Source organism: Prinia subflava, chromosome 19 (assembly GCF_021018805.1).
Source record: "Prinia subflava isolate CZ2003 ecotype Zambia chromosome 19, Cam_Psub_1.2, whole genome shotgun sequence".
Lineage (NCBI taxonomy): Eukaryota > Metazoa > Chordata > Aves > Passeriformes > Cisticolidae > Prinia > Prinia subflava.
The window spans coordinates 2,323,303-2,347,530 of record NC_086265.1 but is presented as its reverse complement, the minus strand read 5'-3'; the positions used below and the strand labels follow the sequence as shown (position 1 = coordinate 2,347,530).

General features: G+C 44.7%; 1 protein-coding gene across 6 annotated transcripts in view; it reads right to left on the bottom strand.

The window, feature by feature from the left end:
- The window catches only part of PITPNM2 (phosphatidylinositol transfer protein membrane associated 2), a 122,176-nt gene that overhangs the window by 76,281 nt on the left and 21,667 nt on the right, over positions 1–24,228 (bottom strand). The window lies entirely within an intron of this gene.

Genomic DNA, 24,228 nt, shown 5'->3' with positions numbered 1-24,228 from the left:
AGAAATCTCTTTAATGTTATCTCTGTAACTGGCAACCCCAGTTAATGTCAAACATCCTCTGCCCCTGTCCTGCAGCACAAAACAAGCACCAAAAAAATCCCCAAAAGTTAAGCAATACAGAGACAGACTGTGCTGCAGTTAGGAGGGTTACACACACCACCCAAACTCGTGACATTCCCATAGAAACCACAGTGGGAAAAGAGAAAAGCCTCAAAAAACTGACAAGATAAAACACACGTGGTGAAATCTGTAATTCTGGTGGAAAAAATCTGCATGTGCAAGTTCCTCCCCAGCCTTCCAGCAGCTCAGGCACTCAGGGCTAACACAGGTAACACCAACTGATGCCAATAAAGCTTTTTGCAGATCCCTCAAGCTGCCTGATGGGAATAACCACACATTCTCAGCTGTGGTATTTCAGAGGACAAAGTTGTTCTAAACTCCAAAACTTTCTAAACTTTTCCTTAGATTGTAAAGCCCTTCAGAACAGACATTTTCCTCACTAGAAGGACTAATTAAGCAAATAAAAATTGGGATGTGCAAGAGAAGCAATTGATTCTTTCAGTCAAATACACATCCCTGTATGAAAAAAAAAGCCAAGAAAAAACCCCCACATTACTACCAAGAGCACACAAGTTCAGCTAATGAGCTAATTGGCCACTTTCAAGGAAAAAAAAAAAGAAGTTAAGTGTTCTGTCACACACTTCCCTACTCCAGACAAGTGTTTTTGTGTAACATCAAAAAAGGGAAAGAAAAAAAGAAGAAAAGGGAAGAAAAAGACAGGAATGCTCAGCAATGGCTTTTAAATCGCTCGGGATGCTCTGCTCATGTTCTGGAAAATCGGTGATATTCCAGAGCTTGGCAGGAGCAAGGCAGCTCCACCAGGAGAGGCACAAACACACATGGAAGGAAGGATGTTGTTTGCTGCAAACTGAATCACTCCCTGAGACGCCTGATGCATCTCCAAACCCCTTCCAGACAGAGGAATAAATCCACAGCGTGCCTGGTGCTGAGCTCGATTGACTGCACAGCCCTGAGCTCTGCTACAGAGCCAGGAATGAAAGCCAACCCCAAATGCAGGAGGTCTGGAAGTGAATGTGGACACCAACACTCATCCAAGTCTCCATCCCAGCAGGAATTCCACGAGAATCTCACTCCCCTGGGATGGCTGGGATGTTCTGGACCCATTTCCCCTGGTTTTTTCCCCAAAGCTTTACCACCAGCATCTTGCATGCAGAGCACATGATTTTCTGCTTAAGAAAAATAAAAAAACAGGATTGTTTTTCAGGTCTTGAGAAATACTTTAGTCTGACAGATGGGTTTTTTCTGGAATTAGTTTCTAAATATATACTCTACCTACCACGCCATCAAAGGCTGGGCTAAAGACACTAACCAGTCAATGCATTAAAAGGTTTATCTTGTTAGAGGTTTTAAAGCTACTTAATAATGAATTTTGGTAACCACTGCCTGTATGTGTTTATTACTGTAAAACAGTCTTTAAAAAAATATATAATCTGTAATAGCATAACCTTTCCCTTCAGCTGCATAAAAATACTGTACTCCAATCAATATCATCCGTAGCAAGAAACTAAAAAAAGATCAGCAGAAGCCATAAAACACAGTAAATTACATTCAGGGAACAGCTCTACTGCCACCATATTTTATAGAAATTCTATTTAAAATTCACACATAGAAAAAAAAAATTAGATATACAGAAAAAAAAGCAGATCTGGACAGGAGATAAAGCGAGTGAGCTGCGTAGTCTGACAAGCGGGATAAGAAAAGCAGAAGGGTAGACTGAATCTGACCTTTAAGGGTCAGTCACATTTTCCATGTGCTGCTAAAGATCTCTCCCAGGGGGAGGAGGGGGCAGCAAGAGAATCAATTCATAAAAAACCCCATCAGTGTTTACATGAAGTAACCAGGGAGAAATTATTATTTTACAAATCACAGCAAGTCTGCCATTCCTTATCTGGACAAGAGGAAAGTTTAGGATCACCCTGCCAATATTTTGGCATTTGAAGATTTTACATGTCTCAGAGTCTGCAAACAGCCAGGCCCTTCCATCACACAAAATAACAAGCATTCCTCCCACTCCAAATCCAGAGGCACTGAAGGGCACCACAGCAGCTGAGTTCACAGAGAACAAGCATTTCTTCAGCCAATAATAACAAAATTCAAAACAAAGCTACAAATATAAACTCAACCTGCACTGTGAGCCCATTGCTTAGGGAACAAGTTATTGCTCTTTAGTTTTACTGACCTTCCTGAGCAAAAAGTCATGAAGAGAGGCTGGCATAAAGTTGCTGCCACCTTATTACCTGGACACAGGAGCCATAGGCTCATACCCCAGAGCCCCCACCCCGTCAGCATCTCCAACCAGAAAGGAATCAGGTGTTTATTAAGAATAGCTGGGCATCCAAAACAAACAGGTTGAAAATGTGGATAAAATTAGTACAGCTAAGAAAAAAAAAAAAGGTGCAAGCCCCCTGCTTTTCCTGCTTGCTCCTCTCACAAAAGCTTGGAACATCTGCAGGAACTGCCTCTCCAAGGATATCTCAGGGTTTACTTACTATTTATTCCCAGGCAAATTTCAAAGCACCAGCCCTTGCCAGAGCTGTCTGAGATGCCCCTGTGGCTGCCCCACCTCCGGCTGCAGGGCCTGTGAAAGGTGCCAGCCACGGGCCCTCCTCCCCTGCAAATGCTGCTCCTCTCACCTACAGCCAAGATTTCTTTCTTTTCCAGTCTAAGGCCACTTCCAGTCAGAGTCGGGAAGATGAAAGGAAAGCAGATGCAGAGGCATGGCTGGAAGTAGAAGTAATTAGGATGTTGGAAACCGAATCAAAACAGAAGACAGAGCTTTTAAGAAGTCCCCCTCTATTAATCTCAGAGAGGGATAAAAATGTTTCTGTTCCAATGATGATCTTTGAAGAAAAATCTCAGTATTTGGCACAAGGAGAAAAGGTAACTCTCAAACTGGAGAATTAAGCAATATTTACATTTATTCCCATCTCCTTAGCTAAGCCAGATACAATTTCTTCCAATGCATGTTTCCATGCACAACTCAAAAATCAGGAATATTCCTAATCTAAATCTGAAAGAGGGACTTAAAACACCATAGCCAGGTGATGCTCCCCATAAAAAGCAAATACAGCAATACTGTCATTTTCTTTGAAAAGTTATAGGTTTAGGGTTGTTGATTTTCCAGGGATTTTTGTTTAATTGTGCACTTTTTTCTTTCTACGTTTCTGCCAGCTTCCCTAGAAGAAAACAAAACAAACCTCTATGACTAATCCTTCACTTTGCCAGCTGACAGAAACCACGGTGTTACCACAGCACATTTAAAATAAAATTACAGCTTTAAGGGGAAAATGTAGAGGCACGTTCTGGAGCTTTGCTTTCCCCCTCGTCCTGAGCCATTACCCTGCACTGACATCGTCCATGAGCCAGGGCTGGAGCTGCTCCCTTCACCTGGGGAAAGCCTGAACACTTCAGTGATGCCCTGACTGGACAGAAAATCCACATCAGGACAGAGAGGGAACGGCTTCTGCCGCCCAGAACTGGTGTGAGAAGTTGCCATGGAGGAAAGGGAACTTGCTCAAGTGTCCTGAGGTACCGTGAGATGCTACAGCCAAGCCAGAGGGAATACAGAAGCAAATGGATTCAAGTGCTCCCACAAACCTGAAGCTTCCAGACAAGAAATTACCAGTAATTACTAATAATATAATTTTCATGCAGCACTCATCAGCATGAACCAGTTCTGTCCTCACAACAAAGAGGAACAACAAAAGCCACAAACAGTTACTGAATTAGCTTATTAAGATCTCTGTGATTTTTTTGAACCTTCATAACCATCAAAATTGGTCTGAAAGCACAAACATGATTACAATAAAAAGGCCCAGATGTCTTCTGGACACGGCAGCATCAGATCCAACATCATATTGCAGGGACCTCACACTGAGGAATCTCTTCTAAGGGATGAAGGCTGCTCCTCTGGAGTTACTGCCCATCCTGCTCCTTCACAGGAAAGGCTGCAGCACGGGAGGAATTTCAGAAGCTGCTGCTCCAGTTTCAAACATGCTCCTCTTTAAAAGAGCACTCACATACCAAATGCCAGGGCATGGCACAGTAAAACAAACAAGCAAACACAACAAACAAACACACCTAACAGGAAAAAAAGAGAGCCCAAAGGCTGCAGCTGCTTTTCCTCCAGTGCCTGTCGCTATTTCCCATCAAATCCCAGCCCTGTAAGGCAGAAAGCCCAACTCCATCAGATGCTCTCCTGGTTAAGAGCCAGGCACAGGCAACGTGACCTATGGACCAAAGCAGATCCATTTACATCAAAAATTTAACCTCTGGGATGAAAAGATCAGGAGGCCTCTCCTGATGGTGAAAAAGATCCCATCACCTCATCAGCGAGGTGATCCCGAAGGGAAGAGAGGCACAGCAGGACAGAGGAGGCTTCGTGCAGCTCTGCAGAGCCCTTCCCACCGCCCGGAGCCAGAGCCAGGGCACCAGGAGGGAGAGGAGCCCTGCGGAGGCCGCTGTGCCCAGCCAGCAGGAGCAGAGCCAGGGCAGGACAGGGCTCGTTCCAGAGACATTTTTAGCACAAAGAAGGGAAGAGCGCAGCAGCTCTCCTGTACTACTGCATCCACCCAGTTTCCAGAATTTCCAACTCTATAATGAGACGGTTCCTGGAAGAGCACTTCTAACTGGATTAGAGGACATCTCGTGAGCACACCCTTGGCAGAACCATGACCGTGGTGTGGAGAGACTCCTGAGTGCATGACCCAGGCCCTCAGTAATGCAATTACAGCCCCTTTTTAGCAGAGGTGAGAGGCAGGTGTTTTAAAAGCAGCTTGCTCTTAAGTTTGTTTTGTGTTTGAGGGATTTTTAACAATTTTTTTCTTTGTTTCCTCCTTACAATGGTAAAACAAATTGCTTTTTCTCTAGTGCCAATAATTGGTTGTGCTGCTGGGAAAGCTTGTGTAGCAGAGCAAAACTCACCTCAATTAAAGATGAAGCATGGACTCAGTTTTCTTTTAAGCAGGAAGGACAGAGACTCTCAAGAAGCTTCACCCTACCCTAACCAGGTTTGGCATTGCGCAGACACACTTGTTTGGGAATTTTTATGCAGTGGAAGAAGAGTTTTTCCACAGCAACAAATACTTTATATAACTGTCCAAACTAAAGCATCCATTTGACAGGAGATTCAGCTCATTCATGCTCTGAACCATGCCCTTAAGAGGAGAGCGTGTTATGCTTTTGCATTAAGCAAAGCTGTGTTAAAATGTTTGTTTCTGATGGAACAGGGAGACAGACACCAGGAGGAAGCAAGCTGTGTCTGAAGAGCAGAATTCCTGGCAGATGGGTCAAGAGCAGCAGCTGTGTTCACAGAAAACACACACGTCTTTACATACTTGGGGCTGCCATGTGGAAAACATCACAAGAGATAGTTCACAACGAGGGGAAAAGGGACCATTTCTGACAGCAGGGATCAGGATGCTGCTCTCCTGAGCCTCTGCAGTGGATGCTGCAGATTGATGTCTCATCGGGCAGGGAAAAGGTCAGCATTAATAATGGAGCTGCACCAGTTCGTGACAGTCCCAGAAATATCATGAACAGATACTGATCTTTACTGCAGTGTGATCACCACAAGCCCCATCTGCCCAAGACCAAGTTGAGCCACCAGTGCTCCCAGTCAGGCTTGAATTTCCTTGGGAAATTGGAATCCTGTCCCTGTGCACATCAGGAGCACACTTCTCCCACTACCTACACAAGAGATGTGTAAAGGGAGAACCAAAAAGTGACACGTTCTGGGCTCTGTCCTTGCTGTAAAGCAGATCCTTGTGCAGGGATGACCAAGGAAGACTGAACCAGAGCCTAACAAGACTGAAATCAGAGTTCACACTTAACACACAAATGATCTGATTTTAGAGTGCTCATTACACACCACTTTGTGCAGCCAATTCAAAAAGCAGCTCCACATCTCTGCGAGTCAGGCAAAGGGCTGCTGCTGGATTTACTAAATTGTGTCATGGAAAGAGCTACAGATGCCTTATCACTGCTGAAATGTTACAGAGATAAGGTCCGTGTGTCAGCTGCCTCCTGGAAACACAGCTAAGGGCATTTTATGCTTATTCTGCACTGAAACCAGTGTATCAAATCTTTTATGCTAACAGGAGTTCCAGACACCCAGCAGAAAATGAGCATCAACATAACCACCACATACTTTGAATTGCCCTGGCCTCAGCAGGCTCTCTCTAGTCCTTCTTTCAACGTGTTTTAAGTGGATTATTTTCCCCAAGAAGGGCTAGGGAGACACAGAAACTGTTACAAGCAGAACGAGTAATGAGTTTAGCAAATCCCTTATGCCAGTTACACTTAAACTGCTGCCCTAAACGCACTAGGTAGTAACAGTAATTAAATAAGCAACAGCATTGTGCTCCCAGGATTTTTTCCACTGAAGGGCTGGAGAGCACTTGAAGCCTTTGTCAGGAAAGAATGTAGGTGCAGCTTTGTTCTCTGCTCCTGGGGAGGATGGAGAGGCAGCTCTCCATTTCCAGAGGAGCACTACACAGGTTAACAGCACTCTTGTTTTCTCCTTTATAGCTCAGGGATAGAGGGGAACGTGAAGTGTGATGTGAACATCTGGTGAACACACAGGAGGGCTGCAATAAGAGGAAAAATGATTGTTTCTGTTGCAGGTGCCCTCAGCACCATTTCAAAAAAACCACCCTGTTAAGATCAGCAGAATTCACGAGATCATCACCTCCAGGTGCCGAACTTGATTCTTCACGGCAAGTCCCACAACAGAAACACACCCTCACCCCCGGGGAGGCCAGCAAACCAAAGGAAAGTTGTTCCCTTCATCACATATTCCACAGGGTCATCTCCTCCCGATTGTTATTCTGAGGACTTGGGCCTTCAGCTCTCTGCTATTTATGCACATTGTTAATCTGAGAGCATCACGTACTCCCAGCACTCACGAGTCCACAGACAGGACTTGCTCTATTCATAAATAGCAGAGCTCCAACAGGGAAAGATCCCAGGATTAGTCAGAGCTATTGAGAGAAGGGAAATTAGACAGCAGGTACAGAGAGAAAGCCCGAGTGTGTGTGTTACATATTTAAATGACACTGACATTTCTTCAAAGCCTTACTGGGTTTTTCATAGGTTGGGCTCTTTGGGGTATTTTTGGTTGATTTTTTTTTTAAAGGCTGCAGTTGTAAAGGTAAAATTCTCACCAAAAAATGAACAAGCAGCTGTTATTGTCACAGTGGGAGAGGTTGAATACCATATGATTAATATCCAAGCGTACTGTGGAACAACAAGAAAGTACAGCTAAAAGGAGAAGAAAAGTCAAACTAGGAAAAAAAAAACCAAAATCACTCACACAATCCATACAATTTAGACACTGAGCATATTGTCACAAGGGACAGAACAAAGTCCCCACAGCTGAGGGGGGACCTGTGTGACATGCTCACACCCAGGAGCAATGCTCATTTTGCTCTGTGCTCAAAGAGAAACATGAAGAGGTTCACAATTCCTTGAGAGCTGGGCCTGGCTGAAGGCTGAAAAACACACAGCTCCTGCTAATAATTTATTATAATATATAATATAATATAATATAATTTATTATTATTATTTATTAAGATAACTTCTCTTCATTGACAAGAAAGAAAAGCCATACCCCTGGAAACCACATGCAGTAAACACAACAACTAATAAATACAAAGACAACTCAAATGTATGTGTTATATCTTCTTAACTCCTTATTTCATTAGTTAAACTGTAAATTAGCATATTTTTCCTCTTCTGTGATGATCTTTTTCCCCCCTCCCCAAAACTGACATAGCTTCATTGCTATTCCAAGGATTTTTCCCTCTCCTCTGAATTAACTTGTCACTTAAAGCCCCAGCCTGTGAAAACACATATGGACAGAGCTTTCCTGATCTCCAGTACAAGCAGTTAACACAGTTCTCTTTTGTGCTGCTTCGGGAGAAAAAACAAGAGAGAAAAGCAAACACAAGACCTTTAGAGAAACCCTTTTTTTTGCTCCACCTGGACTAAAACCAAGCTCTGCCAGTCCTCCCTCTATTGGTGAAAGCCAAGCCATCCAGTACACCAAAGAGACTTTTCCTCCCAAAGCACCCACTCTGCATTCTCAGCCTCTGCTGTACACGGACACAAGAGCCTCTCTTCAGGCTCAAAACCACTTAAAATAGTTACAGGTTGAAGAATATGCAGGAACAGCAAAATAAAACCAGCATTTCTGACATTGTTGTGCTGGTGAGTCACCAATTCATTCTTGTTTGTCAGCTCCTGTAAGGGCCACGATCCTCAGAGGTAGCTGAGGTGGCAGCCAGGCTTAGGCCCAGGTGCCCAGAGCCAGAAATGCCTTCTCCCCCTTTAACTGCTGCTGCCAACAAAAGCAAGAAGGGATCAGAGAGGAACTTCAAGAGACAACATCCCCCTCTCCAGCCTCTCTCTCAGCTGCAAACTCCAGCAGCACCTCAGCCAAGCTCAACACTGCCCATCAGCTCTGTCCCTTTGGGGAAGCAGCTCTTCCATCACAAAAACCACCAAGGTTTACTTTCTGTCCCTGCAGTTTTCCAGACTCAAAGGACCTTTGGCAGCACAGCCAGGAGCCCTCTCCACAGGTGGCAGCACTGACAGATGCCCAGACCCCAAGGAACAACAGCAGTGATCAAAAAGCACCATCCCAGCAGCACGGAGCAGCCCAGGCGCTGCAGAGCATGGCTTGTCTCAAGCTGAGCACAAGTGGCTCAGGGAATTAGTTTGCATAGTTTGTCCTTCATTAAGATCCCATTGGTTGAGATGCAGAGGGGAAAATCAGAGATGTATTTGTGGTAATGGCAGGGACTACATAATAATTTGCAGTTTCTATGCTTAAGGCTCACACATAACACTTGTATTGAATACTTGCTTTATTTCCTTTATTCTTTCTTCCCAGTTTTTCCCTCTTATGGCAGCCCACTGTGCCTTTCATACAATTTCACCTTCTCCCCTACCAAGAGCTCTGTTTGAACAAGGTTTTGCAGAACAGCAAAATCTATCTCCTGCTGGAGCTAGCCAGATCTGACACTTCTGCCTAAGAAAAAAGTGTCCAAGTATAATAGTGACCCTCCACAGCTCAGAGCTAGGATAGCTGGTGATCAATAATACCAAAAAACCCAAATCAGCAGGGATCAAGTCAAGTTTCTAATCCCTAAAAACAGTTACCACCAACTCCTGGTGCTTTGCAAACTTAAATCAGTTTAAAAGGAACACCACAAGGGGACTGGAGCTTGTTCAGTGGGCAACAGAGTTTTCTCCAAGTGGGAACAGAGGTAAAGTATTCACAAGTCCCATTAAGGAAGTTGCAGCCCTTTGATGTTTAAGTGACTTAATGCTTTTGGAAAACAGGGCTTGGTCCCATTGGTGATCGAGTATTCTATAGAAAAATTGTGGTTCTGGTGCTTAAAATCTTGTTGTCTGGGGAAAATTCAGGCTACAGGATAGAGCTGGAGCAATAGAACCTCACAGTGAGCGGCTGAATTTCCTTTGCTAATCATCAAAAGCCACTGTTGGCAAGGAGCATGACAGGCTTATCCAATGGCTTCCATAAAGGATTGCTCACTCGTGCAATTTCACATTTTGAAAGGGCAACCCCTTCTGCCTCGCCTCTCTTTCACTGTTATATTTAAATACATTAATATTTTAAACTTCTAAAAGCACAAGCAATTTATCTCTTCTTTAAAAATAAATAAGGTGGGGAATGTGATCGTATTTTGAAAGCAGTACCTTCTATCTACTTTCATGCAGATAGAAACATATTTCAATACCCCTAAAGCACACAGGAGAGGTCAGTCCAAAGTCACAAGGGATCGGCAATTTTGGATGCCCAAAGTGACACCTTCTTTTTTTTAGAGGAGTTTTAAGAGATAAGCCTACAACCACCTACTAATCTGCTGAAAATAGAAAGGAACAGACTTCCATCACTTCAGAGAAATACTTCCTTCCATGTTTAACAATAAAAAAGATAAATAATAATAATAATAACGATAATAATTTAAAAAAAGAGACAGGAGACAAACAGACATCTGGGTTATGTTCTAAATGTAATTAGAAGCCTGACAACAGGACAGAATAATGTCAAACAAATTACAAGCAATGTGTTTTCATTCACAGGGTGACAAGTCAACAGGCAGGCAGTTAATTTTAAGACTGATTATGTACCAACTCCTTAAATAACATAAACACACTCACCTCCACGGAAAGCAACAGGGAGCCCAAACACACCATCGATCTCCCTGTGGGCAGGGCTGAGCATCTCAGCCATGTCTGGGAAATGATGAGCGTGGATTTTAGGGGGGGTTGTTTGTTTTACAAGGTGCTGGCATTGCTCAGTGGGTGCCCCAGCCCGTGTACCTCAGATCCCAGTCCTGCTGAGCACCCCCAGCTCTCACTGACACAGACACATGGAAGTGCAGGTATAAAATCACACTCCAGTGCTCCTAACAAGGGTTTTTCAGGCCAGCACCCTCACACCCTATCAGATGATTCCTCACCCAGGTTCTTCAGTGCCCCAGGACACCACAGAGTGCAGGCAAGGAAAGGCTGGGCCAGCTGAGCTCAGGTGCATTTGCAGGGGCTGAGGCACATCCCCAGCCCGTTCAGGGGCTCTCAGGTGTCTGCTTTGGGCAGACTGTGGCATGTTCCTACAGCAAAGCTGTGGCTTTCCTTCCCACCATGTGCTAGCAGCTCCTGGAGGTTTTCCAGCCTGGACTTGCATCCCTGCTCCAAAGGACCCATTCTGCCTCCCACACCAGCACCTGCTGGGACCAATTTACACAACGCTTCAACTTTCCCAAAGCACACAAACAAAACACTCCAGAAATCCTTATCAACCAAGTGGCAAAGGCAGAAGATGCGCAGCCTGGGGAGAGAGCGATTGCAGAGAGCAGCTCTTCATTTTCCTGCAGCAATAAGAACCACCTATCTGTTTGAGTGATGGTGGCTTCACGAGAACACCAGTGCAGAGCCAAGCGACGACAGCTCTGACGTAAATAGAGGGAAAAAGCAAACAGAGTCAAGCAAAGCACTGAGGCAGCAGTGGGACACGACGGCGGAGACGCCAGGCTGCAAGGAGAAACAACGCAGCAAGGCAGGATGACAGATGAAAAAAAAGGTTACAAAAGCAGAACAGACTAGAAAGGCATTTATAGGATAATAATCCTTGCCTGTGTTTCTAATTATATCTGTGATAGTTAATAGCTGAAAGGATTTTAGAAGGCAAATTTACTTTTTGTCCTCTGTGCCATTTTCTGGCGGCATTTGTCCCAAATGCCTGAAGTCGAATGGTGGGATTCAACATCCACTGAGGGGTGTGTGTGAGGGGTGAAACACTTCCAGGGAACTCTGCAAGGGACACGGGTGAACTGGTTAAATCCCCTCACTGGGGCAGGGACAAGCTGGGCAGCTCCTGTCACTGGAAATGCAGACTCAGCAGCTGCAGTAATGCCAGGAACCTTTTGGGGAACATTTTAACAAACGAGAAAATGGTCAAACAGCACCAGGCTGCAAGTTAGACATTGACACCAAATGCTCTGAATAAATAAATACAGGCACAGTTGTGGAAGGGCTGTGCTGGAGGCTGGTGAAACTAACTGGAACAATGACAACCCAACAGAACCGTGCCTGCAGAGCAGAGGAATCATCGAGTTAAATTTCTCTGGACTCTTCCAGTATTTCTTCTGAGCTTCACATTACCTGACTAACACACCTAACAAGCTTACAGCTGTGAACAAATCCATTTAAATTAGACATCTGAAGCATGAACTGCTCCAAACTACTCAAATTTGAAACAAAGAGGAAATAATAGGTATTAAATTAAGTAGGTAAAGATACATCCATTTTAATTGTAGCTATACAGTGTAGAGTACTCTGGAGAGTAAAAAAGTACTTAGCCTATCTCCCTAGGAGCAGTAATGCTTAGGTTTAATCTGTAGTGTTGTCACTCTACAGAGAAGAGACACACAGAGAATTTTTATGCCATGTGTCAGACTTCAAGAAGTCAACCCAAATGCCAGAACACCTCCAACAATAGTCAATCAGGACAAACATCACAACTGGAAGCACCTTCAGTTTGAAAATACACAGATATGATGATAAGTGCAGCAGCACTACCAGTGCACTCTGAGAATTAATGTTGCCATCCAAAGGGAAGGGGAATGTCTCAGAACTCGCTCTCTGCTGCATGATTCAGGAGCCTGGAACATTTGCTGACACCTGAATCTCTCTGATTAGTGTCTTCCACCCAAAATTAAGAGAAAGGAAAGACTTTTGGAAAAGAAAAATTACACAGAGATGTTGTTGTAACAGTTCTGAATATTTCCAGTAATACTTCAGATGCTACAGTGTGAGATGTTACCCAACAGCTTTTGGAAACAAGGTGGTGATATTTACCATCATCACCTTCCCCAGCTCAGTATGCTGAAAGCACATGGAGAGGAAAATCACACAGCCATGGAATAGTTAAGTGTTGGGGGCTGGGGGGATTAGTTTGGGAGGAGTTCTGCCGCTTTTTTTATTTTTAATTACTTGTAACTGAATCAAACTGGAAAACCATCCCAAGGGCAGAGCCCTTGCAAACCACCCTGGACAGCAAAGATAAACACACTTTGGAGAAGTTAAAAACTGGTCCAACACATTGAGCAGACATTCTCAACATCCCTGGCATCTTTTGAGTGTCAGCTGAAGGGGCTGAGCACGAACAACATGACCCAAGACTCCCCAGAATGCTGATGTGGACACCCCCACCCTGCCTGCCCTGGGGGGTTTGGTGCTCCGAGGATATTCCTGTTTTTGGGAAGGGCTCTTTTAACCGGTGCTTTCCAACCAAAGCTGATGAGCAAAGAGCCTCTCTGCCCTCTAGAATCACAGAGACTTCCAGGGATGGGGCAGCCACAGCTTCTCTGGGCAGTCTGTTCCAAGAAACAGCTGAAAGTCAGAGCCCAGACTGAGGCCAAGCGAGAGCCAGTTCAGAGCTGGCACGGAGTGGCTGCAGGCACCCACAGCTGCTTCCCTCAGCTGCTGTAAAAACCATCAGCGCTACCGTGTTGCACCTGCAATTATTTTAAGCAATCAGCTTTGGAAAAACACTAAGTAACATTCATTCCTCCTTTCTCCTAACAGTACAGCTTGTACTGAGCCTTCCTGTTGCTAAAGAAATATTCCATTTAAGAAAGCAGCTCACTATCAGTGTAACAACCGAGCAAACAATGCCTTCGTGTTGCTATGCCTGTTAACCTTTGATTTACAACCTCGTTGGTCAGTTTTGTTTTGGAAATTAAGATGCTTGTATGCTGGAGGGTAACAGAGTTCACGCCATTAAATTAACATCTGCTATAACTAATGTGCTACACGAGAGTCAAAGAACATTTACAAAGCACTAAAAACAGGTGAGTGAGCATTAAACAGCCTTTTGCTGAATAACTTAAAAGATAAAAAGATCATAAACATCAGAGAACAAAGCTTTTTTTTTCTTTTTTTTGCACACATTTTTGGTAGCAGAGTCAGCTCCAAAGGATTTGCTTTGGCTGTCAGGGGAGACCCAAGCGAGCCTCTGGCTGTGCTGGGGAACAGCTGATGTGGAAAACAGAGGCTGCCAGGGACAGACAATTTGTTGACCCCATCTGCAGGTTATTATAACACTGACTGATCTCCCAAAGCAATTTTCATTAATAAGAAGTTTCCAAGACCAGTCTTTCTCCTTCCCTGCCACCCCAGAGGAATATTTACATGAGATTCCTGGAGACTAATCCTTCCCTCTCTCCCTCTATTTTATTTCCTTAGCATGGGAGAATCAAGCTCAGTAATTTCTTATGCCATATGAGTAAAGAAGAAAGCAATCAGCAGGTCATGTGGCACCACCTCCCTGTATGAATTCCCCGTACATGCTCTACACAAACGTTGTAGGATTTTTTTATTTATGTGAATCTGTGAAGCTCGCTGTTATCACAGTCACTTCTGCACCATTTTAAAAAGACAAAAGAAATAAAAGGCATAGATTATCCTCTAAAACAAGCACCTTTTTTTGGTGCACAAGTCTTCAGTGAAGAAATAAAAAACACAATTGCAACAAGAGCTCAAATTGCTGCTTTAGACTCTAATGGCTTCATAACAGTAATTAAGGCTTCTTCCTGACTTCATAACTATGCCATAATGCATTTATCAAAAGCACATTACCACAATGGACACATTCACTCTTTCTGCAATATTTCAACAGCTCCCTTTGGACACTATCAGTAAATAAAATCTTATGTGGGCCAATTAAAGAAAGCATAAATCCAAATTCTCTGTGGCTATCTTGTTTTGAATGTGCTGCTCTGTCAAATCTTTTTAATGGGAAATTGGGTAAGTGCTTTGAATCCAGGAAAAAACTTCCTCCCCAGAGCAGCTCTGGGATGCAGAATCTTTCTTAAGAGCCACAGGAAGGAAGGAGAGGAGTGTTTCTTGGAGCTGTGTTTTTATCACAGGAGGAGGAGAGGTTTTGACAGCACAGAGACTATTGTCAAGTACATTTGGACTCACGTCAAGTCTCTGCCTTGACAAATTGGACTGGGAGTCCTTCCACAGTCAAAGTGCACGATGTGCACTGCAGAGCCATTTCTCTACTTCACCGAAGAGCAGGAGGGAATTACAGAGCTCTTTTCCCCTTGCTCCCATCCAAGTGGCTCCAACAGGCTGCAGTGCTCCACAGGGACACATCCACAGCTGGGAGCAGCCCCCACAGCCCCTGCCCCACGCAGCCCCCTCTGTTTGGCTGTGGGAACACAAATCCCCACTGCGGGAGGAGCGGCACATGTGCGAAGCTCACACTGTGTAATGAGTGCTACCCAAAGTGCAAATGCAAGTGGGTGAATATTGGCATGAACCCTGCAGGGAGAAGCTAAAATTAGGGCTTGCAATATGGAAATCTGTAATATCCTCTGCACCTGGGTAGCTCAGTGTATTCCATCCCAAATGCTTTAACTAAAGGGAGGGTAAAAGGGGCAAGATGCAAAATACACATGACCTTCCCTCACCATTTTTATCACCAAACGAGGTTTCTGGATTAGACATCCTGCAGCAACAGCTCAAAAGATTTTACAGTGGAGATAATTAGGAACACATCACCCTTTCTTTGATCACATGAAAGATTATTTTAAACCAAACAGGAATACAGCTCCTGCAATGATCCTCAGTCTTTGCCATCCACTTCTCTCTCTTATCTCTTAACTGCTACAGTGGGGAAAGATTGGCAGGTGCTTCAAACATAGGATTATGAGGTGAGTATTGAAGCCAGAAGTAGCAAACCCCACTTTGCACAACAAGGGATGCTGAGTGCTCAGCATCCCGTACCAGTTAATCCGTGTTGTTTATTCCCTCGGTGTAGAAGATTTTACCCTGATAAGTTCTGACTGCTCCTTAGCAGAGGCAGAGCTGTGGGCACGAACCTGAGCGGGACTCTTCAGTTCTGCCACCCCTAATTTTAGCATCCTTTGCAAAAATCACAGAATTTCTCTAACAGCATCAGCAAGCCAGGCAAAGCAGCCAAGCACACAAAGGAGCTCCTGGGTTTTTGTCTCTGGGCTGCTGGGGGTGAAAAGGGAGATTTGTCAAGAAACCTTCCAGAAACCCTGGGGGTGAAAGGAGAGGCCTGGAACTGGCTGCAGTAAATGAAAAGCATAATTCAAATGCTGACATGTACTTCACAAAGCTGTTCGTTAAACTACATGGGAAGGAACGGCACCAACCGCAATTCAAAGGAGAAAAAAAAGAGAAATAAAAAAAAGCTTAGGTACAGCATTACACAGGAGCTGCTCCCAAGGCTTCCATCCAGAAACAGACTACCAAGCTTTCATTCAATAAGGTACTGCTACAACAAAATTACCTCCTGGGCACTAATGGTCTCTTAGTTATAAACAACCTCTTTAAATAAAGGGGAAAGAAAAAATGTGCGTTATAAAGGAATTTGCAACACATTCCCTTCAATAAATCCTTCCTCCATTCAGTGCTTCCCAACAGGAGCTGGTCTACCAACTACCATCACCAGTAATTCTCTCCCACCAGGAGGAAAGTAAAATAAAAAATTCGTGCTATAAAAATATCTCCTTTATCATAGAAGAAAGTTATTATGAGCCTCCACGCTGCCTGGCTGATGCCTGTGCACAGTGATGGTTCCCTCATTCTGCAGTAATTGCTGGCAGAGGGAGAAAGGAACAAATGCTGACCGTGTGTGGTGCCTCCAGAGACTCCAGGTAATCATACTCATTCTGTTTTATTTATAGTAACAAGTATTTTATTTATTTGATTTCATTTACATCAAGAAGAATAGGTCCAAAGGTTCCTGGCAAAAGTATCCTGTTAGGGCAGCTGGGTAAGTTGGCATCATATTATGCCAGGTATTCCCCTTCTGAACCACCTACCCTTGGCATATGCCTGAAAAAGGGAAAAAATATTTCCCTCTGTTTCACAGAGCTCCTGACAGTTCCTGCGTGGTTTGTCCTCTGCCAGCTCCATATCACTGCCAGCTCCAGATTTCTTGGCCAGTGCCCTGCTCTGGAGAAAGTCTCTCTTTGGGGCAGCCACGGCTGAGTCAGAGCAGAGGGACCAGCTGCAGGATGAGCCCTGCAGGACACTGTGCAAGAAATGCTCCTACAGGGCCCCACCCAGAGCTCCAACTACTGCAAACACCCTCGGTTTCCAGATTTCCCCAGCCCAGCACACACGGCAGAGCCAAGCGTGGATGTGCCAGCTCTCCCCAGGGCTGCTCACACGTTCCAAGTCCAGGCAGTGGCAGAGCAGGACAGCACATCCCAGACCTCAGCATGGCAAAGCCTCCCAGCTGTGACTGCCCTGCCAGAGGAGCCCAGCAGGACGAGGATGAGCCCAGGGGAACGGGCTCTGCCAACCACAGTCCCCTCTGCAGGGCTCTTCCACCCAGGAGAACACACAGCCTGGGAGAGAAGTAGTTTGGACTAAGCTGGGCTGGTCAAATCTGCCTCCCCAGGCCTGGCCAAAGAGCTGCTGTGAAAGGCAAAAAGATACTTTTACCTTAAGCAAAGCCCAGGCAGAGAAATGGGCAATTTTGTCCTCCAAATGCACAAGCTTATTGCTCATAAAAGGTTTACGTTGGCTGGAGGAACCTACACTAATGAAGTTTTATCACTCCCTATACTGAGTCCCCAAGGGAGTCCCTGCAAAGCTTTGCAGGCAGCCACAAAAGTCTGGGACTGTGCTGCATCCCATCTGAAGGAAAAACAAACCCTGCTGGCAATCTAAAACATCGAGAAGATATTCAGGATATATTCAGCCCCGAACCAGAAAAAGAAGGAAAAAAAAAGAATCACCCACGCTTGTAAGCTGGTCACACCCTTAAGCTCTCCGGAGAAGTTTCACAGCTTGTAAAATCCTCATGATTCATTTGGAAAGAAACCACAGTCCATGCTGCAGCCACAGCAGTGTAAGCTCTCACCAGGGGAAGAGATGCCTCAATCAATTGGACTTTCAAGAGCCACCTAAGGAGCACTAACACATATCAGGGATCAGCTAGAAACACAAAAAAAAGGTAAAAAGACAAGGGTTTGTGCTCCAAACCCACAAGAATTTATGCTGAGAAAAGCAGGTTATTTATACAGGAACTTTGTTTTCAGCATCACCACTCAGCTATCCATTATCATCCAGGGCAAAACAACAGGGCACAGGAGACTAATGAACAGCAGGAGCAGGAAATACAGAGATGTGAAGCAAGATTTAGAGAACAAATGGTTCAGGCACTCTTGTATTTTACAGAAGGTCATTCACTGGGCCTTTATACTTCATTTATCAAATTAGATCTGAATTGGTGCAGTCATCCTGATTCAAGAAACCATCATGCATCTTTTCCCTTCAAAAGGGGAAATAAACACCTTATCTTTAAAGCAGTTTCCATCAGAGGATCTCTGAGTCCTTCCCTGGCACTTTGGCTCACAAAACCACCCAGGCAGAGCTGCCTCCCCTGAAATGGCCTTCAGAGGTGCAAAAAGCTCAAGTGTTTTGCCTGTAATGGCTTAGGCCAGATCTCGGATCCACATCCCCTCCCCTGAGATGCACCTGACTGAGCCAATTACCCATGTTCTGCCCTTAGCCAGTGGGATTTTATAGCCTCTATTTTTCTAGTGCTTTCCTTGTCATCATAAACATCCCAGTGTTTGCTCACAAGTTGTTCCATTAAAAACAAATACGCTGCCACTCCACGGCTCTGGAATTTGCTGCAGAAAATCATCCTGAGAACAGCCCTGCCTCGCCAGCCACCTGCATCACCTCCCCCTTTAACGCTAACCCAGAGGCATGTTACAATTACATTATTCCAACTAAATAAAATTATTTTCCCCTGTTCCAAGACATAAAACAACCACATTATTATGGCCATTGCCACTGTGATTTAGTAATTTAAACAAAAGACACACGCAATGATAAGAACGTGGTAAGTAGTACAGCACTTCATTACAGCTGGAACCAGTATTTATGACCCCTCAAAGCAAAGATGGTTGTGAAAATTATATGCCCAAACCCGACACTCCAAAATTACAACTTCATCATATAATGCTCAGCACAGGAGTTTCAAACACGCTGATGATCTTTTGGTTTTTTCCAAGGTGAAGAAAAGCCCTGAGAGATAATAAATCGTTTAAGGTATCGGTGGAAAAACGAAACGAAACGGGATTTGCAATGCAAAAAGTGAATCATGAAGCGTCACCTTCACACACTGCAGGTGTTGAAGGACCCTCGCTCCAGCCCCAGGGCAGGGCAGGGACAGGGACAGGGACAGCACCCAGGGCCACAGGAAAGGCTTCATGTGCTCTCAGAGCTCCGAGGGGATCAGAGATGCAGGGCAGCCACTGGAGAGCTGCAAGGGCTTTGAGAGCTCCTGACCAAGCTGCACGGAGAAGTTAATCTGGTAAAAATGCTCTGGACATGTAGCCACAGCCCAAGTACAGCTCTGTGCCAAGACTGAGGACAATACATTATTAACTAAAGTTTAATTATATCCACAAACATACATTTTTAGCTGAGGCTTACAACCACATCTCTGTAGATCTGTATGTTCTTCTAGTGGTCCTGTTAAGAAATGAGCTTCATGATCACTTTCACAGCCCAAAACACACATTTATCTGGTATTAAATTTACTTCTGTTTTATTTCCACAAGAATTTTGCTGTTTCCATATTAATTAATTTATGTCAGAAACAGACAACACTTCACAAAGGACCCTCTAATCAGTGGCTATTAAGGGTGGGCTGCAATATGGTTTCTAAGTAACACTGGTCAGAGTATTTTCAAAAGGCAAAGCCCAGTTTTAAAAAAGAAGCAATTATCTCCCCACCAAATGAGTATGGAAATTAAGCAGCACTTAATTATTACATTTGCGATGCCTTGAATTAGGCAAGATCAATTTCCAACAAGTATCATTCCCTGTAGAAAGAAGAATCTGGCTACTTGTAATATACAGACCACGTTTTGTGCTTTTAAGAGAAATTTTGCAGGAAGAATGAGTCAGCAGCAGACAAGCAGCCAGGTCTCTACAGCAAACCAACAATCACGACATGGGCTTGGGTGGGGAAAGCCTCACACCCTCCAGGACCCCAATATAAGGCAGCCTCACTGAAAGGCTGCACACTCTTCCCACTCTTCTTCTGATGGCCACAAAATCCATGCAAGTAGCTCTGAAGAGTTTATCTCCTCCTATTCTCTTTCATGTACATCAACCATACGCTCAAGCAAAGAGCACAGGCTCCATTCCAGAGGAAAAGCCCAAATTCAATTAATGACACCAATCTTTAAAAGCCGGCTGAGACTGCAGAAATGGCTCATTCAGGAAGTTTTTCCTTCTGAAAGCTTCCATGAACTGTAATAATGCAACTATTGCAGGCATTTATTTATTAATACAGGAAGACTTATTTATGAGAGATCTGCAATCAGCTTAATCTCCAAAAGCTCGATGTAGTTTAGCCCCTTGCCAGAGCTACTTGTCTGCTTTGACATGAGGAAGCAGCACCCCAGAGCTCAGGGGTGAGTGGGAACAGCCCAGGGAACACCTCAGCAAAAGCAGCAGGCACCCTGCACTCCCCCAGGCTCCACTTCCATGCCAGGCATTGATTGATTGATGATGGAGAGAGAAGGATTCCACAGGCAAGGAAAGCTGGCAAGTGGAACAGGCAGGGTGTGTGTGATGGCATGGGTGCAAGGAGATGGAGAATTGACACTGTCCCTTAAATCTGCACGGCAGGGAGGGTTAGGAAAGGTTGGTGGTGTGAGCTACCAGATCCTGCTCACGTGCAAAAGGAAGGTCAAGGTCAGAGGGTCACAGCAGAGACGACGCAGCAGCAGCAGCACATCTGTGTCTCTGCTGGGCAGAATATCCCCCCGAGCTACCAGCAGCACGAGTTTTGGCAACACTGGAGCCACTTGATTTGAGGCCTCTGTGATATTAAATGAATATATTTATTTGCAGTAGAGGCAAGCTTATATTAAAAGAAAGAGAATGGCACAAGGGGCTATTTCAATTCATAGGAGGCAGCTATTAAGACAGCACTAAGATGTGGGGAGGGAAGTTTTCCAATGGTTTTTCTTCTTTCTCCCATCATGATTCCAAAGTCTGAGGAGTTAATAAAAGCATATATCAAGTCCCAAGGAAGCAGATCCCCACAGTGGCCTGACTCTCTCTGCTACAAGAGAAATTCAAATGAAAGTGTTGCCCTGTTCCCAAGTATCAGGCTCCTGGTTCCTCTTCTGCCTCTCCTTTATCACCAGTGAACAGGCATGGTGATAACAAGAGGAGTAAGTACAGCTGTCTAGAGAGATGGCAGGTACTGCCCTGAGCATCCCACTAAATTAAACACAAGCTTTGCCAACACGGAGACAGAGCAGAAATAAGAACAAACACAGCTTTTCTACCAACAGGAGCCCAGGATCACAGACTGCTTCGTGCTGTCCCACCTCCTGAACTTCCTGCCACCCTGTCCAGGGAACATGCCTTTCCCCTGATCACGACCTGCACAACACAGCCATCCACCCAGCCATGAGCATTAAGAATGCCCCCAGTAAAGTCACAGTGCAGGACAGTCCCTCCCCTCAGGGTTATCACAAGTTCAGCACTGCTGTACCCACCATGACCTTGAGAAGGCTCTGTGCCCTCCTGCTTCTGGCTCCTCATGACAGAATCACTGGTACTGGGCCAAAACTGAGAACTGAGACACAGGGAAGGAGAGAACTGCTCATCACTGCCTCTGACACAACACAGATGACGTTTTGCTTATTAAGCAGACACGGAAACAAGAATTTGAGTTCTTAACATTTGTTATTGCTGTATCTCCCACTGAACCCCAGGGAACACAGCAGGTGCTCGAAGCAATGGGCACCACAGGCCATAAGGGTGATGTGAAACTAAAGACAAGGTGCTCAAGGAGTTTGTTCACATGCAGGGAAAACTCCCAGAAGGAAGAAGAAATAGCATTTTGATGTCCACCTGAAAGAAAGGCATCAGACAACTGCCCAGGAGACAGTCAGCTGCCAGCTGTTGATGTCACAGGACTTGTACTATCTCTGCCACATGTTCTTGCCCAAGAGTCTCACCCTGAGGCAGGAGTGCTCTTGGGTACCCACCCCACAGTCCACACGACTGCCCCTCTGCTGAACACGTCCTCAGCTCCACAAACCACAGGGACACCTTTGGCTGTTGCTGACAAGGCCACAAAAGGGTCACGAGTGCTTCTGCAATCCTGCAGAACTGAGAAGCTGCTGGGCAGGACCCTTCAGAGTGTAGGGGAGCCCCTGAACCACTCAGCCAGGAGCATCTCTGCCCACATCCTCCCTTTCCATTTCACGTGGTAGTTCCTCACTGGCACAGCTCCTGATTAAAGCTTGCACTGACATCTGAAGACTCAAAGGCAAATTAAAATAACCCTACACTCCTAATCCGATTCATGCTTTTTTAATGACTGGCGTTCCTATCATGTGGAAAGCATCTCTTGGAGGAAACTGCTTTGACCACTGCTGTTCATAAAAGTAAAAAGACTTGTTAATGCTCTCTGAACTTCCCACAGAAGTATTTATATCAGCACCCCTCTATTTTTTTGCCAACAATAATCTAATTCATGTGACTCTTATCTTAACTATGAAACAGCACATTAAATCCAGGATCACAGCTCATTTAGATAAATGGAATTGGGCACATCCAGCGAGTCATTCCCGCTGTGACATTTCTACCATTGACAGAGTTATTTCCAGGCCCAGCGTGGGCAGGGAACTGGGAGGGCTCTCACCCTTCAGCACAGTCACTGCCCCTTGCTGAGAGTGCACAGAAGAGCCAGATTTTCCTCAAGGGACTCTACCTGGGTCTAGTCACATGTTAATAAACATTCTGGCAGCCTTTCCCAGAAATAACCTTCAGCTGTTACCTAGAAACATAATCCATCAAAATAAACTTCAAAATAGTAAGAAACGAACTTTTATTGGTAGGCTGCATTCTAGCTATATATACAAAAGAATTAGTGGACAAACTAGAGTCATTGATCAAGGGGATAGCTCAGATTAATTTCAAGGTTATTTTCTTTGCTCTTTTATAAACATAAACAGTGTTTTTAAAAAGTTTCCTTTGCCTCACTCTTTCCTACTCTCTGTGAGCTCTTAGGAATAGAGCTGAACCTCATGGGCCTCTACAGGACTTGAGAGCACCCAGTGGAACCCAAGCACTTAGCAGGTGATGAGCTGAAGGGAATCTAGAGCTTAACAGTTAAATCATCCAGAATAGATTAAAATTTCCCATCAAATAAATTGAAAGTTCTGCTTCAGCACTGAACAGTTCCCCTTCTCCCTACAGCTCCAACCCCACACTCCTTTTTAATCTGAATAAATACGGATGGTATTTGCCTCCCCCTCTTCTTCTTTCTATTTTTTTAATAAACTGCTGTGATGATGCAGGAGCCACAGTCAAAGGATTTTGTTTAGGTACTCAGGGCACTCCTGATCTGCCTGTTGATTTGAACTCGTAACTCTTCATAAACAAAGCAGGTGCACGAGTCTGTCAGAGCACGTGCTGTGAATCCTTGTCTCCCCTCACAGCCCCTGCACAGGGATTAACACACACAACACGCTGCCTCAGTAGGAACTGGAATTTCCTAGAGTTTCCACTGGAGGCTGTGAAGCTGAGCTGATATCACAAGTGGCCCTGAGACCCTGGGAGTGCTGGGGGTGGGCCAGGTTATCTCCCTGATAACCTCCCACAGCCCGGGCCGTGTGTGCGGGGTGACATCCCCGCGCTGACGCTCCAGAGGACGGGAGAACAGACTTGGCTGCAGCTCCTCATTCCCCTGAGTGCCACGGAGAGGGAGCCAGGCCTGGTTCACAGGGATGTGTGTGCTCTGTCTGACTGCATCCATAACAACGGGCTGCTGCACATTTACAGCTCCCCTCCTTCCTGAAAAATTGTATTTTCAGCCAGATGACACGCTTCTGATTATTAAGAAAGATCTGTGTATACCCCAGAAATTAATCATTTCTCTACTCTGCTAAAACTCACGGCAATGTAGCCTTGGCTCTGGAAAATTAACTGCAGTCACAAAGATATGCAGTTCAAAATTTTCACACATTCTTTTACTCAGGTAGAATCCTTCTCTACAATCATCAAGGTTTTATTGGATCTGGCATAAATATTCAATCCATGATGCTCATCAGTCTGCTTAGAGGGAGATGGTGGGGGTTCACTTTGAGTCCCAGGGCAGGTTCTTTTCACACCCATCAAAATTTGCTTTTAACCTCATTAAAAGCAGGATTAGATCCTAAGCAGGTCCACCCACAATGACATAAGGGAGCTTGAAATGGATGAAGAAGACAATACAAGGAATAAGAACCTCAATGAAAGATAGTTTAATCAGACAAAGGTGTATTCTATGCAATAAAATAAGCTAATCACCCTTATCCGTATTACATCAAATATCTTTTACTTCCAAAAGTCCTTAAGGCTGCAGAGTTTTCAGTTACCTTTTTCCTGTTTCCTCTAGGATTAATACTCTTCCTTAACAATCTGCTGCCAGCTGCTGCATGGCCTCTCTGGATATCATGAATTAAATTCTTGGGTTTTCTGACTTCCCCCACTGTTAGAAGGACATTTATCAGGTTAAGCCCAGATTTCTTTCCCTGTCTT